The sequence below is a fragment of the Saimiri boliviensis genome, chromosome 10 (assembly GCF_048565385.1).
Source record: "Saimiri boliviensis isolate mSaiBol1 chromosome 10, mSaiBol1.pri, whole genome shotgun sequence".
In the NCBI taxonomy this organism is placed as follows: domain Eukaryota; kingdom Metazoa; phylum Chordata; class Mammalia; order Primates; family Cebidae; genus Saimiri; species Saimiri boliviensis.
In genome coordinates this window covers 50,401,493-50,416,047 of record NC_133458.1, presented here as the reverse complement: position 1 = coordinate 50,416,047, position 14,555 = coordinate 50,401,493, and the positions used below count along the sequence as shown (strand labels likewise).

General features: G+C 42.5%; 1 pseudogene; it reads left to right on the top strand.

Moving 5' to 3' along the window:
- Nucleotides 1-7,149: 7,149 nt before the first annotated feature.
- On the top strand, nt 7,150-14,254 carry LOC101048270 (proteasome activator complex subunit 4 pseudogene; annotated as a pseudogene).
- Nucleotides 14,255-14,555: the final 301 nt, after the last annotated feature.

The window sequence follows — 14,555 nt, the reverse complement described above, 5'->3', positions numbered from 1 at the left end:
AGGACACGACTCAGGAATGACACAGCTTATGCTCACCCATTGTGACCAAATCCACACAGTAAAGATGCCAAGAGAGGTACCCTTGAGCTGGCAGGACATATTCTCAGCTAAAACACAGGAGTGCTGTTGTTAGAGGCGGGATTATGGACGTTGCTGAACAGGTAGCCATCCCAGCCACATACCCGCCTCCTGTTTTCTCTAGTCTACTATTTCAGGCTTGCAAACAAAACAAAACAAAGCAAAACGAAACAAGCTAACACAATCCCCAAAATATAAACTCACTTTCCTGCTTGTTAATTTATTCAATAAATATTTATAGACTGTTTACTATGTGCTAGGCACTATTTGAAACACTGAAAATTCAGCGGGACTGCAAAACAGATCAGGTTCCTGATCCCAGCAAGCTGTATTCAATAGGGAGAGAAAGTAAACAAACGAAAAACAGAAAAAACAGTAGATACGAATAAGTGCAAAGATGAAAATCAAGGCAATGAGGACGTGAGTGACTGGGCGGCTCCTCCCACTGGGCGGTTAGGGAAGCCCCCGCTAAGGAAACGATGGATCAGCCGAGGCCTGGATGATGGAGCAGTGAGCCATTGGAAGAGCTGGTAGCAGAAGATGCCTGCAAGGGAAACTGCCAGGGCAAAGGGCCCGATGTGGGGGAAGATCTTGGAGGGTTTGTGGCATGACAGGCTAGTTTGGCTGGAGTTACTGAAAGAGGGAGAAAGAATATTAAGAGGGAGAGAAGGGACCAGGAAGGCAGCTGGGAGCAGGCTCACAGAAGGCTTCGCTAGCCAGGGGCACTTAGTTCTCTGGCATTTCCCAGCACTGATTGCAGTGTACACAAAAAGTAGGCACCCGGTGAGTGTTTGATGAATGGACAAACTAAAAGATAAAGACCTGGGGCTGTTGACACTCACAGCTTTCCTTTGCTTTCCTTGGCAAAGATTAGGCTTAACTCTTATTGCTCAGAACCTCAAGACCTCTTTCTCCTTGCAAGGTTGTTCTTAGTGTCCTTGGTAGCCCAGTGTCCCCTGTTTAAAATGGCCTTAGGGAAAGAATTTGAGAAAAAGACAGCTAGCTGAAGAAGATGATCACATCTCCTCTTTGGCTTTGTCTACTTCGTTCAATGGCTCCTGTTCTGATTTCTATCCACATGGTTTAACAGGCACCAGCCCGCCACTCTTGGTTAGGGCTAAGGTTGAAGAGGCAGTGGAACAATGGGGGGTAATTAAGACTGCGGCCTTTAGAGCCAGACTGCCCGAGTAAGGTACCTACCCTTCGTGCCCATCAGTTGGCGTCTCTGTGAAATGGGGAACCACAATGGTTCATGACTGCAGTATTGAAAGCTTTGAAACTAAGATTTTTAGTAACTCACTTGAGAGCAACACCTGTCCTGAGTTAATCTGAAACTGTTTGGAAGGAAAACTTGACCTGAAACTACTTATAATCATTACTTATTCCACTTTTTAAATATTAGTACATTTTGTTGATTAAAAGATAGCTGCAGACCCTTCCAGGGGAGTTAATTTATAATATAATTTATAATGGGCCATACTTCTTAAAATCTGAAAAATTTTGAATTCCAAAAACACTGAGCTTCAAGAATTTGGATAAGGGACTGTGAACCATTACTGTGCTTTCTAAAACATGGCAGCTAGAGAGAATATGAGCTGGCAGTTGTGGTCGACGTGCCAGCTCAAAGCTAAATGGGGCGTGAGAAGGTGCCAGGATGTCATAGAGTCATCCCCCAAACTTGCATTTCACCCTGGTGGGTGACATGGTAAAATGTGGCTCAAATGATATAGTTAGGAGGATTTTCTAAGCCTCACAGGAGTGTTTTTGTGGGGAGATCTTACGGTGCTCTGGCTCTGGCCACTCTCCAGCCAATGGTTTCAGAGGTGATTTCTGACACATGGGGGTTCTTTTGAGTCATGGCTCTGCATGGTGAAAACTTGGGCAGGTCACTCACTGCTCCTGAACTTCAGTTTTCATCTCTATAAAACAAGTTAAGACTGAGGACCTCTGTGATGACTTCCTGCTCCAACTTGTTGGATTCTCCTTGCCTTTTGAGCATCACAGTTTCAGAGCACTCCAGGCCTTTACCTGGAAAGTATGGAGCCAGGAAAAGTGAAACTTGAAGAGCCGGTGGGATTGGTGTACTTACGTTGCTGTAGCAAAGTACCCCAGGCTGGGTGGCTTAAACAAGAGAAACGCATTGCCTCACAGTCCTGAAGGCTGGAAGTCCACGATCAAGGTATCAGCAGGGCTTGTTCCTCCTTAGGGCTGCAAGGGAAAACCTGTCCCAGGCCCCTCTTCTAGCTTCTGGTGGTTTTCGGGCAATCTTTGGCCTTCCTTGGCTTGAAGATGCATCACCTAGTGTCTGCCTCCATCTTCATGTGGCGTTCCCCCTGTGCGTGTCCAAATTCCCTGTCTGTGACACCAGTTACATTGGATTAGGGTCCCTCCTAATGACCTCACTTCAACTTTATTACCTCTGTAAATACCTATTTCTGAATGATGTCACATTCTGAGGTACTCGCGATTAGGACCTCAACATATCTTTTCCGGAGGATACAATTCAACCCATAATACCGGTTGTAATGCTTGGCTAAATATCTCTGCATGGAAGAAGTGGAAAAAGTGAACTAAAAATAGGTTTTGGTTTTTTAAAATCAGGTTGTATTTTTATGGAATACTCAAAGGTGAGTTTATCAGCTGTTATGAGATTTGAGATGTGCTCTCCCGACACCTGATTCTCTCAAAGGAAACATAATACATTCCTTTCTTTCGTCTCCTTCTTGTTTGCTTGTTCCCTCCATTCTTTTGGTTTCTAACTCCAGTTGTACTAAATCTTACTGTATTCCTTTCCACTCTTCCTATCTGGGTCTTGCAAAATAAAGAACAATCCGTTCTTTATTCTCTGGTTCACCTTCTAGAGGAAAAATGCAGCCAACATCCTTGCTGAATCATTATTTCTGCTTTCAAAGCCTCCTTTCTTCCTCTCTGCTTTTCCAGGAACCCATAGAAATCTTGGGGCTGAATGAGCCCTGAGGTTTTTCTAAGCCCCTAACTGACTTGGATCTCTTGTACAACAGCCTGCCACGTTTTTGTTTTTGTGTTTTTTTTTTAAAGAAATGGTCTTGCTCTGTCACCCAGGCTGCAGTGCAGCAGCATGATCGTTGCTCACTGCAGCCTTGACCTCCTACCTCAGCCTCTCAAGGAGCTGGGACTATAGGCATGCACTACCACACCCAGCCAATTTTTAAATTTTTTGTAGAGTTAGGGGTATCGCTAGGTTGACTAGGCTGATCTCAAACTCCTGAACTCAAGTAATCCTTTTGCCTCGGCCTCCCAAAGTACTGCAATTACAGGTGTGAGCCACCACACCCAGCTGTCTGCTGCATTTTTAAGCCATCTCTGCATGACCATTTCACCACTTCTGAGGTATACGATTGATGACTATAAGCATTAGGCAGAACTTTGTTAGGTTAAAATCCATGTCCCCATTCCGTCACTTCTGAGCTCCCTGGAGCATGACAGAGCAAAGCCACTGCGTCTTCCGAGAGGCAGCCCCAGGAAGTAACACCAGCTACTTAGCTCCAGGCTCCTTTTAACATTGGAGAGACAGACTTCTCTGGAACTCCTAGTTATTAAGCCAGTCAACTTCAGGGTCTGTAACTAACTAGTAGAGTGATATAGGCTGTTTTACTTGAGTCACAGGTAAAAGGCTTGAATTTCAAGTGCCTGCTCTCTCAATTACTACATTAACTTTTCGGAATCTCAGTCTGTTGATCCACAGAATGAAGACCATAGTACTTGGGCTCATTCTTCATAGGATTGCTATGAGAGCAAATAAGATAATGTTTGTGAAAGTGGTTTGTCACTACTACTGTTACTGCTATTGCTGCCGCACTGGGGACTCCTGTTAAGATAGGACGTGTATAAGAACATTCTCGCTGCAAGTTGCCTTGAGCTTCTAGGAGGTGACTGGGGGCAGGATGTTGTGGGAAAGACCAGTGGGCTTATTCAAAGAATTCCTTTCTTAATCTGTGACCTAAGTTCTGATTTTTCGCTGGTTTATAGAGCTGCCTGGAAAATGGCCACGTTCATTTCTTAGAAGAAAAAAATCTTCTAAGTGCGTGTATGCTTTTGGAATGAGTTAAGCAAAACACAGACTGGCAGCCATCATTTGGATTCTCTCTGTCATCCAAAGCAAGAACTAGGTCCCCTTCCATTTCAGAGACTTTAAGAAAAAAATGAACAAAAGACAGTTATGTAATGAACTCCAAGAAAAGAAAGCGCTAGGGGTTTATTCCCTCCTGGCCTACTCTTTCTCACGTCCCTCCCTCCCAGCATTAAGCAGAACAAAAGCACTGCATGCGGACAAATTACAGGTGAAATTGTCGGTAGACCAAGGATGGGCTTTCCCTTTCAGATGTGGACCGGAGGCCTGGGGGCTCCCCCTTGTATGGCCAGTAGGGCCCTTTCCACAGACCCACAGCCTCCGTTCCACCCCTGTGATTTGCAAAGTGAGTTTCTCACCCTGCCGGGCCTCTAGAGCATTTGGCAGTGCTTTCAGTCATTCTAATGAAGAGAGAAAGGAGGTTGCTTTTAGGTGCCTGAGGGCCTGGCGTCTGAGGGCCTGGCGTCCGCGGTGCTTACACATGAGTGATTTTAATGTCCAGAGAATCACATCAGGAGCTAATGAAAGCCAATCCTAAATTATTTATCTGGGACAGATTTCTGTTCACTCTCTTGTTCAAGATAAAAAGATTGTTGCTTCAATATTTTAATAAAGTATCTTAATAAATCTCAAATGTTTGCTTCTGTGCCTTCCCGATATCCTAGCGATGGTTCCTTGTTGTTTTGGGTATGACCTTGGTCTAACAGAGCCACAGGATTTCCCCAGGTGCTTGCTACCACTAGGTGTAGTCAACTGAAAAATAGTTTTGAGGTATTGGCGAAACCATCTGGTGGTGGTAGGAATATATATATTTAGAGATAACAGGAATAAGGACTTTGAACCTTTATCTAAGAGTATCACAAATTGAGCAAAATATAAAATACACAGTTTTTAACGGTGAAGGAACCATATTGGAGTAGTAATTCTCAAGCTTTCCTGTTTATCCCAGTGGTCCCCAGTGTGGCCTTTTCAAATCTGGTTTTTGAGAAAGCTCCACTGATGTTTCTGGTAAGTTCCACTCCACTATGATAGTAATTTATGTGTTCTAATTCAAACTCTACCAGCCCTGGCCTATCAAAATGTGATGTTATTTATTCGCATGAAACCAAATTATTTTCAATATTATTTATAAACTACAAGCTAAACTTATATTGTGCATACTTTTTTTTTTTTTTTTTAAAGAGTCAGGGTCTCACTCTGTCACCCAGGCTGGAGCTCACTGCGGCCTTGGACTCTCAGGCTCTCAAGGGATCCTCCTGCCTCAGCCTCCTCAGTAGCTAGGACTACAGGAGCGCACCACCACACCCAGCTAATTTATTTTATTTTTTGTAGAAATGGGATCTTGCTACGTTGCCCAGGCTGGTCTTGAACTCCTGACCTCAAGCAATCTTCCTGTCTCAGCCTCCCAAAGCACTGAGGTTACAGGTGTGCACTACCATGCCCAGCCTAGTCATTGCAAGCCTTTTTAAAAATTTAGACTAATTTACCAAGTCTTAGGTAAGGTAATCTCTTGCTCACGGGTAAAGTAATTTCTTCTTCCTCCCTTGTTTTTATTTCTTTTTAAAGTTTTTAATTCTCTTGTAAAAAAAAAAAAAAGCCTTAGTAGGGAATGATTTGAGAAAAAGCATTTCAATGGTCATGCACATGTGATTTCATGTATACAGCTGTGTTAGTCTGGGTTTTTTGGGTTGTGGCATCAGAATCCACCTCACACTAGCTCAAGCAGAAAATGAATGTGTTGGCTCATGTAGCTGCAAAGTCCAAGGATGCAGCTGCTTTAGTTAGAGTCAGAGATTTCATTAATCACTCCAACTGCCTTCACAATCTACACCCTCTTTCTCCCACTGCAAATAGGCTTCCACCACATGGCTAAGAGAAGTGGCTACCAGCAACCTGAGATTTACAATCTGGAACTCAGTGACCCCAATAGAAAAATCTCTCTCCTAATATCTATATATCAGCTGCAGAGAAGGCTCCATTTGTTAACCCCTCCTAGGAACATGTCTCACTGGCGGTGATGGTGCACAGAGATTGTCAGCACCACTTAGACCACACAGAGTGGGGAGGCGCTCTTTAGAGAAAAGATAGAGTCATCTGTGGAACAGGGGTTGGCAAACTTTCCTGGAAAGGGCCAGACAGTAAATATTTTAGGCTTTATAAGCTACATACCATCTCTGCTACAAATTCTTCTCCTACTCAGCTTGCTTAGTACTACACCAAGGAACAAGTACTGGGAGTAGAATAAAAATTGTGCAGAAAAGGACAACAGGGACAAAGGAAAGAAGGAGAGAAGAAAAGCAGGGGAGGGTGCAGAAGCTCATATTTAGAAAGTCTTAAGGCCACATTTCTCATCACAAACAACAAAACAGGAATTTCTAGAGATATGAAGCTGGAAAATCTATCCTTGGCCATCCATCCTTTGCAAAAACAAAAAGAAAAAAATTTATTTCACTTAAACATAGCCACAGAAAAAGACCATGATAAATGTCCATACAAAGTTCTTATTTTAAAAAAATGTAATCAGGAGCAGAATGACATTCCTTTAGACAATGAAAGTATGTAAGAAAGACATGTCCACGGGGGGGCTCCAAGCCGTGCCCACGGCAAGGAAGGCGCGGCACCCTGGGCTCCAGCTGCCACTGTCACCTCCTCCCACTACGCTGTCGCTCCACCCCGCCCCGGAAGTGACTTGAGGCCCGTCCGGTCCGGAAGCTCTGGGCCCCGCGGCTGCAGCGCCACCAGCCGAGCCGATGCAGGGCGGGCAGAGCAGTCGCTGCCCCCGCCAACGAACCGGGAACCGCGCGGGGCCCAGCAGCACGCCGGCCAGGGAAGGGGGCCTAGCGATCGGTCCGAGGACGACGGGGTCGCCCGCGGCCGCAAGACGGCGACGACGCGGAGGAGGCGGATCCCGGAGAGGGAAGGGGATCCTCTACAACAAGCTGCTACCCTACGCCGAGCGCCTAGACGCCGAGTCCGACTTGCAGCTGGCCCAGATCAAATGCAACCTGGGCCGGGCCGTGCAGCTCCGAGAGCTATGGCCCGGGGCCCTCTTCTGGACTAGGAAACTCTCCACGTATATTCGACTTTATGGGAAAAAATTTAGCAAAGAAGATCATGTTCTCTTTATTAAGTTACTGTATGAGCTGGTATCAATTCCAAAACTGGAAATCAGCATGATGCAGGGATTTGCCCGCCTTTTGATCAACTTGTTAAAGAAAAAGGAAGTTCTTTCAAGAGATGATTTGGAGTTACCCTGGAGACCACTTTATGACATGGTAGAAAGAATCTTACATTCCAAGACAGAGCACCTGGGATTAAATTGGTTTCCTAATTCTGTAGAAAATATTCTCAAAACACTCGTGAAAAGCTGCCGACCATACTTTCCAGCAGATGCCACCGCTGAGATGCTAGAAGAATGGCGACCTTTAATGTGCCCTTTTGATGTAACAATGCAAAAGGCCATCACTTATTTTGAAATATTTCTTCCTACCTCCCTTCCTCCAGAACTTCATCATAAAGGTTTCAAACTTTGGTTTGATGAATTAATTGGCCTTTGGGTTTCAGTGCAAAATCTCCCACAGTGGGAGGGGCACCTAGTAAATCTCTTTGCTCGATTGGCTACAGATAATATAGGGTACATAGATTGGGATCCATATGTACCAAAGATATTTACAAGAATTCTGAGAAGCTTGAACCTCCCAGTGGGAAGCAGTCAAGTGTTAGTCCCAAGATTTTTAACAAATGCTTATGATACAGGTCATGCTATCATATGGATCACTGCCATGATGGGTGGACCAAGTAAGCTAGTGCAAAAACACTTAGCTGGTTTGTTTAACAGCATCTCATCTTTTTACCATCCTTCAAATAATGGGTGCTGGCTGAACAAGTTAATGAAACTACTTCAGCGGTTGCCAGACTGTGTTGTTAGAAGATTGCATCATGAAAGATACAAGAAGCCCTCTTGGTTAACTCCTGTGCCTGATAGCCACAAGCTTACTGATCAAGATGTTACAGACTTTGTACAATGCATTATTCAGCCTGTCCTCTTGGCTATGTTTAGCAAAACTGGTAGTCTAGAAGTAGCCCAGGCTTTGCAGAATCTTGCACTCTTGAGACCTGAATTAGTCATACCCCCTGTGCTTGAAAGAACGTATCCTGCGTTAGAGACATTAACAGAACCTCACCAGCTCACAGCTACTTTAAGTTGTGTAATTGGAGTAGCCCGCAGTTTGGTATCAGGGGGCAGATGGTTTCCTGAAGGTCCAACATATATGTTACCTCTGTTGATGAGAGCATTGCCTGGGGTGGATCCAAATGACTTTAGTAAATGCAGGATCACATTCCAGTTCATAGCAACATTTTCGACTCTGGTGCCTTTAGTAGATTGTTCATCTGTACTACAAGAAAGAAATGACCTCACAGAAGTGGAACGAGAACTTTGCTCAGCCACAGCTGAATTTGAGGATTTCGTCTTACAGTTTGTAGACAGATGCTTTGGACTTATAGAAAGTAGCACATTGGAGCAAACAAGAGAAGAGACAGAAACTGAGAAAATGACACACTTGGAGAGTTTGGTCGAATTAGGTCTGTCTTCTACGTTTAGTACAGTCCTCACCCAGTCTTCCAAAGATATATTTATGGTGGCCCTTCAGAAGGTTTTTAATTTTTCTACTTCACATATATTTGAAACAAGAGTAGCAGGTCACATGGTGGCAGACATGTGCCACGCTGCTGTAAAGCGCTGCCCAGAAGAATCTTTGAAGCTCTTTGTTCCTCACTGCTGCAGTGTTATAACTCAGCTTACAATGAATGATGATGTATTAAATGATGAAGAGCTAGACAAGGAATTACTGTGGAATCTTCAACTTTTGTCTGAGATTACTCGAGTGGATGGAAGGAAGTTGCTTCTTTATAGGGAACAGCTTGTAAAGATTCTCCAAAGAACCCTACATTTAACCTGTAAGCAGGGTTACACTCTGTCTTGTAACCTTTTGCATCATCTTCTTCTTTCTACCACACTTATCTACCCTACAGAATACTGCAGTGTGCCAGGTGGCTTTGACAAGCCTCCTTCTGAATACTTTCCTATCAAGGACTGGGGCAAACCCGGGGACTTGTGGAATCTGGGAATCCAGTGGCATGTTCCTTCTTCAGAAGAAGTGTCTTTTGCCTTTTATCTTTTGGACTCCTTTCTTCAGCCTGAGCTCAGCAAACTCCAGCACTGTGGGGACGGCAAACTTGAAATGTCCAGAGGTGATATTCTACAGAGTCTGACTATAGTGCACAACTGTTTAATTGGCTCTGGAAACCTCCTACCTCCGTTGAAAGGAGAGCCAGTTACTAACTTAGTACCAAGTATGGTGTCCTTGGAAGAGACAAAGTTGTATACTGGACTTGAATATGATCTGTCTCGAGAGAACCACCGAGAAGCAATTGCTAGAGTTATAAGGAAACTTCTTAACCACATACTTGATAATTCAGAAGATGATACCAAGTCATTGTTTCTTATTATAAAGATTATTCGAGACCTTTTGCAATTCCAAGGATCTCACAAGCATGAATTTGACTCCCGATGGAAAAGCTTCAACTTAGTAAAGAAAGCAGTGGAAAATCAGCTCCATGGGAAAAAACAACATATCCGAGCACTGTTGATTGATAGAGTAATGTTACAGCATGAGCTACGGACACTAACTGTTGAGGGTTGTGAATATAAAAAGATACATCAAGATATGATCAGAGATCTTCTTCGCTTATGTACAAGTTCATACAGTCAGGTGAGAAATAAGGCTCAGCAAACATTTTTTGCTGCCTTGGGAGCATACAACTTCTGTTCCAGAGATGTAATTCCCTTGGTTTTGGAGTTTTTACGGCCTGATAGACAAGATGTCACACAGCAGCAATTCAAGGGTGCCTTGTATTGTCTCCTTGGAAATCACAGTGGTGTGTGCTTGGCAAACCTTCATGATTGGGACTGTATTGTACAGACTTGGCCAGCGATTGTTTCCTCAGGGCTTAGCCAAGCAATGTCCCCGGAAAAGCCATCAATAGTGAGACTGTTCAATGATCTTGCAGAAAAGATTTGTAGGCAGTATGAAACAATTGGCTTGGACTTCACAATTCCAAAATCATGTGTTGCAATAGCGAAATTACTTCAGCAGTCAAAAAACCCCTCTATCAACCAGATATTGCTTAGCCCAGAAAAAATTAAGGAAGGAATTAAACGCCAACAAGAAAAGAATGCTGATGCCATAAGGACCTATGAAAATTTGGTAGACACCTTGCTAGATGGTGTGGAGCAAAGAAACCTGCCCTGGAAATTTGAACAGATAGGCGTTGGGCTCCTGTCTCTGCTGCTGAGAGATGACCGAGTGTTGCCTCTTCGTGCCATACGGTTTTTTGTTGAGAATCTCAACCATGATGCAATCGTAGTTCGAAAGATGGCTATCTCAGCTGTTGCTGGTATCCTTAAACAGCTAAAAAGAACCCACAAAAAGCTGACCATTAACCCCTGTGAAATCAGTGGATACCCTAAACCCACCCAAATTATTGCTGGTGATAGGCCTGATAATCACTGGTTGCATTATGATAGCAAAACTATACCAAGAACTAAAAAAGAATGGGAGTCAAGTTGCTTTGTGGAAAAAACTCATTGGGGATATTACACCTGGCCGAAGAATATGGTTGTTTATGCTGGTGTGGAAGAGCAGCCTAAGCTTGGCAGAAGCAGGGAGGATATGACAGAGGCAGAACAGATTATATTTGATCATTTTTCTGATCCCAAATTTGTTGAACAGTTAATTACTTTTCTATCATTAGAAGACAGAAAAGGAAAAGAAAAGTTTAATCCACGACGTTTTTGTCTCTTTAAGGGTCTATTCAGGAATTTTGATGATGCCTTCCTGCCAGTTCTGAAGCCCCATTTAGAACGTTTGGTTGCAGATTCACATGAAAGCACCCAGCGCTGTGTTGCAGAAATTATAGCTGGTTTAATCGGAGGTTCTAAGCATTGGACATTTGAAAAGGTAGAGAAGCTTTGGGAGCTTCTGTGCCCTCTGCTTAGAACAGCACTGTCCAACATTACCGTAGAAACTTACGATAACTGGGGAGCTTGTATAGCAACGTCCTGTGAAAGCAGAGATCCCCGGAAACTTCATTGGCTTTTTGAACTTCTGTTGGAATCACCATTGAGTGGAGAAGGAGGATCCTTTGTAGATGCGTGTCGACTCTACATACTACAAGGTGGCCTTGCCCAGCAAGAATGGAGGGTGCCTGAACTGTTGCACAGACTACTGAAGTACTTGGAACCCAAACTCACCCAGGTTTACAAAAACGTCAGAGAAAGAATAGGAAGTGTGCTGACCTACATATTCATGATAGATGTTTCTTTGCCAAATACGGCGCCAACCACGTCGCCTCATGTCCCTGAGTTTACTGCTCGAATTCTGGAGAAATTGAAACCTCTCATGGATGTGGATGAAGAAATTCAGAACCACGTTATGAAGGAAAATGGCATTGGTGAAGAAGATGAACGAACTCAGGGCATTAAACTCTTGAAAACCATCTTGAAATGGCTGATGGCAAGTGCAGGAATATCCTTTTCTACAGCAGTCACAGAACAACTTCAGCTTCTGCCTTTGTTTTTTAAGATTGCCCCAGTGGAAAATGACAATAGCTATGATGAACTGAAAAGAGATGCCAAGTTATGTTTATCATTAATGTCTCAGGGGTTGCTTTACCCTCATCAAGTGCCTTTGGTGCTTCAGGTGCTAAAACAAACAGCAAGAAGCAGTTCTTGGCATGCAAGATACACAGTACTGACCTACCTCCAGACCATGGTATTTTATAACCTCTTTATTTTCCTAAACAATGAAGATGCAGTTAAAGATATCAGGTGGCTGGTTATAAGTCTTTTGGAGGATGAACAACTAGAGGTTCGAGAAATGGCTGCTACCACCTTAAGCGGCCTGCTGCAGTGTAACTTCCTTACCATGGACAGTCCTATGCAGATTCATTTTGAGCAACTTTGCAAAACAAAATTACCTAAGAAAAGAAAGCGAGACCCTGGTTCTGTAGGAGATACCATTCCTTCTGCAGAGTTGGTCCAACGCCATGCTGGGGTGCTAGGACTTGGTGCATGTGTCCTTTCTAGTCCTTACAATGTTCCCACCTGGATGCCCCAGCTCCTCGTGAATCTCAGTGCACATCTAAATGATCCTCAGCCTATTGAGACGACTGTAAAAAAGACCTTATCCAATTTCCGAAGGACTCACCATGACAACTGGCAGGAACACAAACAGCAATTCACTGATGACCAACTGCTTGTTCTCACCGATCTTCTTGTGTCTCCATGCTATTATGCATAGAAAGATGACTAGTCCTCACTTCAGGCTCTTTTCATCAAAAATTCCACACCCTCAGGTACCATCCGTGGTGGCTCTCTGCAAGTTTTAAAACTGCCTCTGCTGAGCTCTCATCATTTTGGTGGTTTCTGTGTCAGATCTCGTTAGTCTGCGTTCCACAACTTCTCAGTTGCTATTTATTTGATTTCCTAACTTGTCCGGAAATGTTTTCAGAATACTGATCACTTTTTTTTTTTTTTCCTTTTTGAGGCATCTGACAAAGTCACAAAGTCTCAGACTAGAAATAATTACCCAGTATGATCATGGCATCCAAGACCAGGATCTAGGAGCTCATTAAGAAACAATTTACTCGGAATGGAGAATACCCATCTGTAATACAGGCCCTGTCATTTCATTCGTCTCAAATTATTTTGAATTATTCCCAAATGGCTGCGGGATTTAGATGGCAGTCAGGCTGTAAATCTGAAGCCTTGAGAGCCTTGGGTCTGGAGAGGCTTGTAGAGGGAAGAAAAAGAGGGCAAGTCTTGAACCTAACCAATGACCTGATGGATTGCTTGACCAAGACACGGGGTGAAGTCTGTGTTTGTGCACCTCCTACAGACTGGAGTTTTGGGTGCTAAATAGAGCCAGTTGCTAAAAATTGGGGATCTGATTTGATGGTTGTGTGTGTTCAATGTGTGATTTTAAAAATAAACAGCAACAACAATAAAAATCCTGACTGGTTGGTTTTTCCCTGTATTCTTTACAACTATTGTTTGACCCTCTTAAAACTGTTACCACCTAAGTGGAAGACTGCTGTGTTTGTGGACATTTTGTAATTTTTTTCTTTTCATTTTGTTCTCTCTCTTTTTTATTTTGCCTGCAGAATTGTCGAGAGACTAATAAGGCTTGATATTTAGTTGACTTGTTTAATATATGTTATATAAATGTAAAAGATGTATAAACTGTAGAGATAGCATTGACAAGACTTTGTGCAGATGCAACCTTTTACACAACGTCATTGTGTAATTTGTAAAGGTCCACATGTAGTTCTTTATTATAGTGATTTTGGGCTTTTCTACCCACTGAATGCCATTTTTTGTGTTTTTAAATTATTTTCTTTATCTTTTCTTGTTACAAAAACTGAGATGTGGGGTTTTTCTTTCCTTTTTTTTTTTTTCCAGTTCATTTATCGTTAGAATGTCTGAACTTTTATGTAACATTTCTGTGTGCATCTCTCTGCTAACATCACGTTTGCCTGTGACAAGTTTATGGAGTGAAAGGTATCTTCTAGGTTGAAATAATTCACAAATTGGTGCATGTCATCTTGCAACACACCCTGTACAGTCTTCCTTAAAGGAACACTACAGTATATTTTTAGTATCTACGTGCTGAATGACTCAATACAGACCTAAGCACAGCAATGGTCCTGGTACAGTATTTAAGTGTCAGCATACACGAGGCATAATCCCTGTATAGAGTGGTGCCAAACTGATTATTTCTATTGTGTGACTAGTTTAAAACCTAATAAATGGATTGTTAAAAAAAAAAAGACATATCCACAAAAGAGATGAAAACCATAACCTAACATTTTAAAACAAGCTAAAATAAGGTATGAAAATGATAAAAAGCTATGGAAAAAACAACATAAATCAAAGGTAGAAGAACTCAGAAATGATGTGTTCGGAAAATAGGAATATTCAAAAGTAGAGGGAACAGAACTATCTTTAGAAAAATAAATTTTAAAAAATCATTTCAGAAATTAAAGATTAAACTTCATGGAATACTAGAATAAATATATTAATTTTTTAAAAGATTAAAAGAAGGAAAATTTTAAAAATCAAAATGACATGAAGAGAGAATTTGAGGGAAAATAAGTTTAAAAGATATCCAAAGTTGTTCAAACATATGTAAAATAGGAGGTCCTAAAAAAGAAAACCAGTCAATGGCAAAGAGCAAATGCTAAAAACTATAATAAAACTGACCTTAAAATATAAACCTCAATGTGACTCTTGAAAGGATATGTTGTG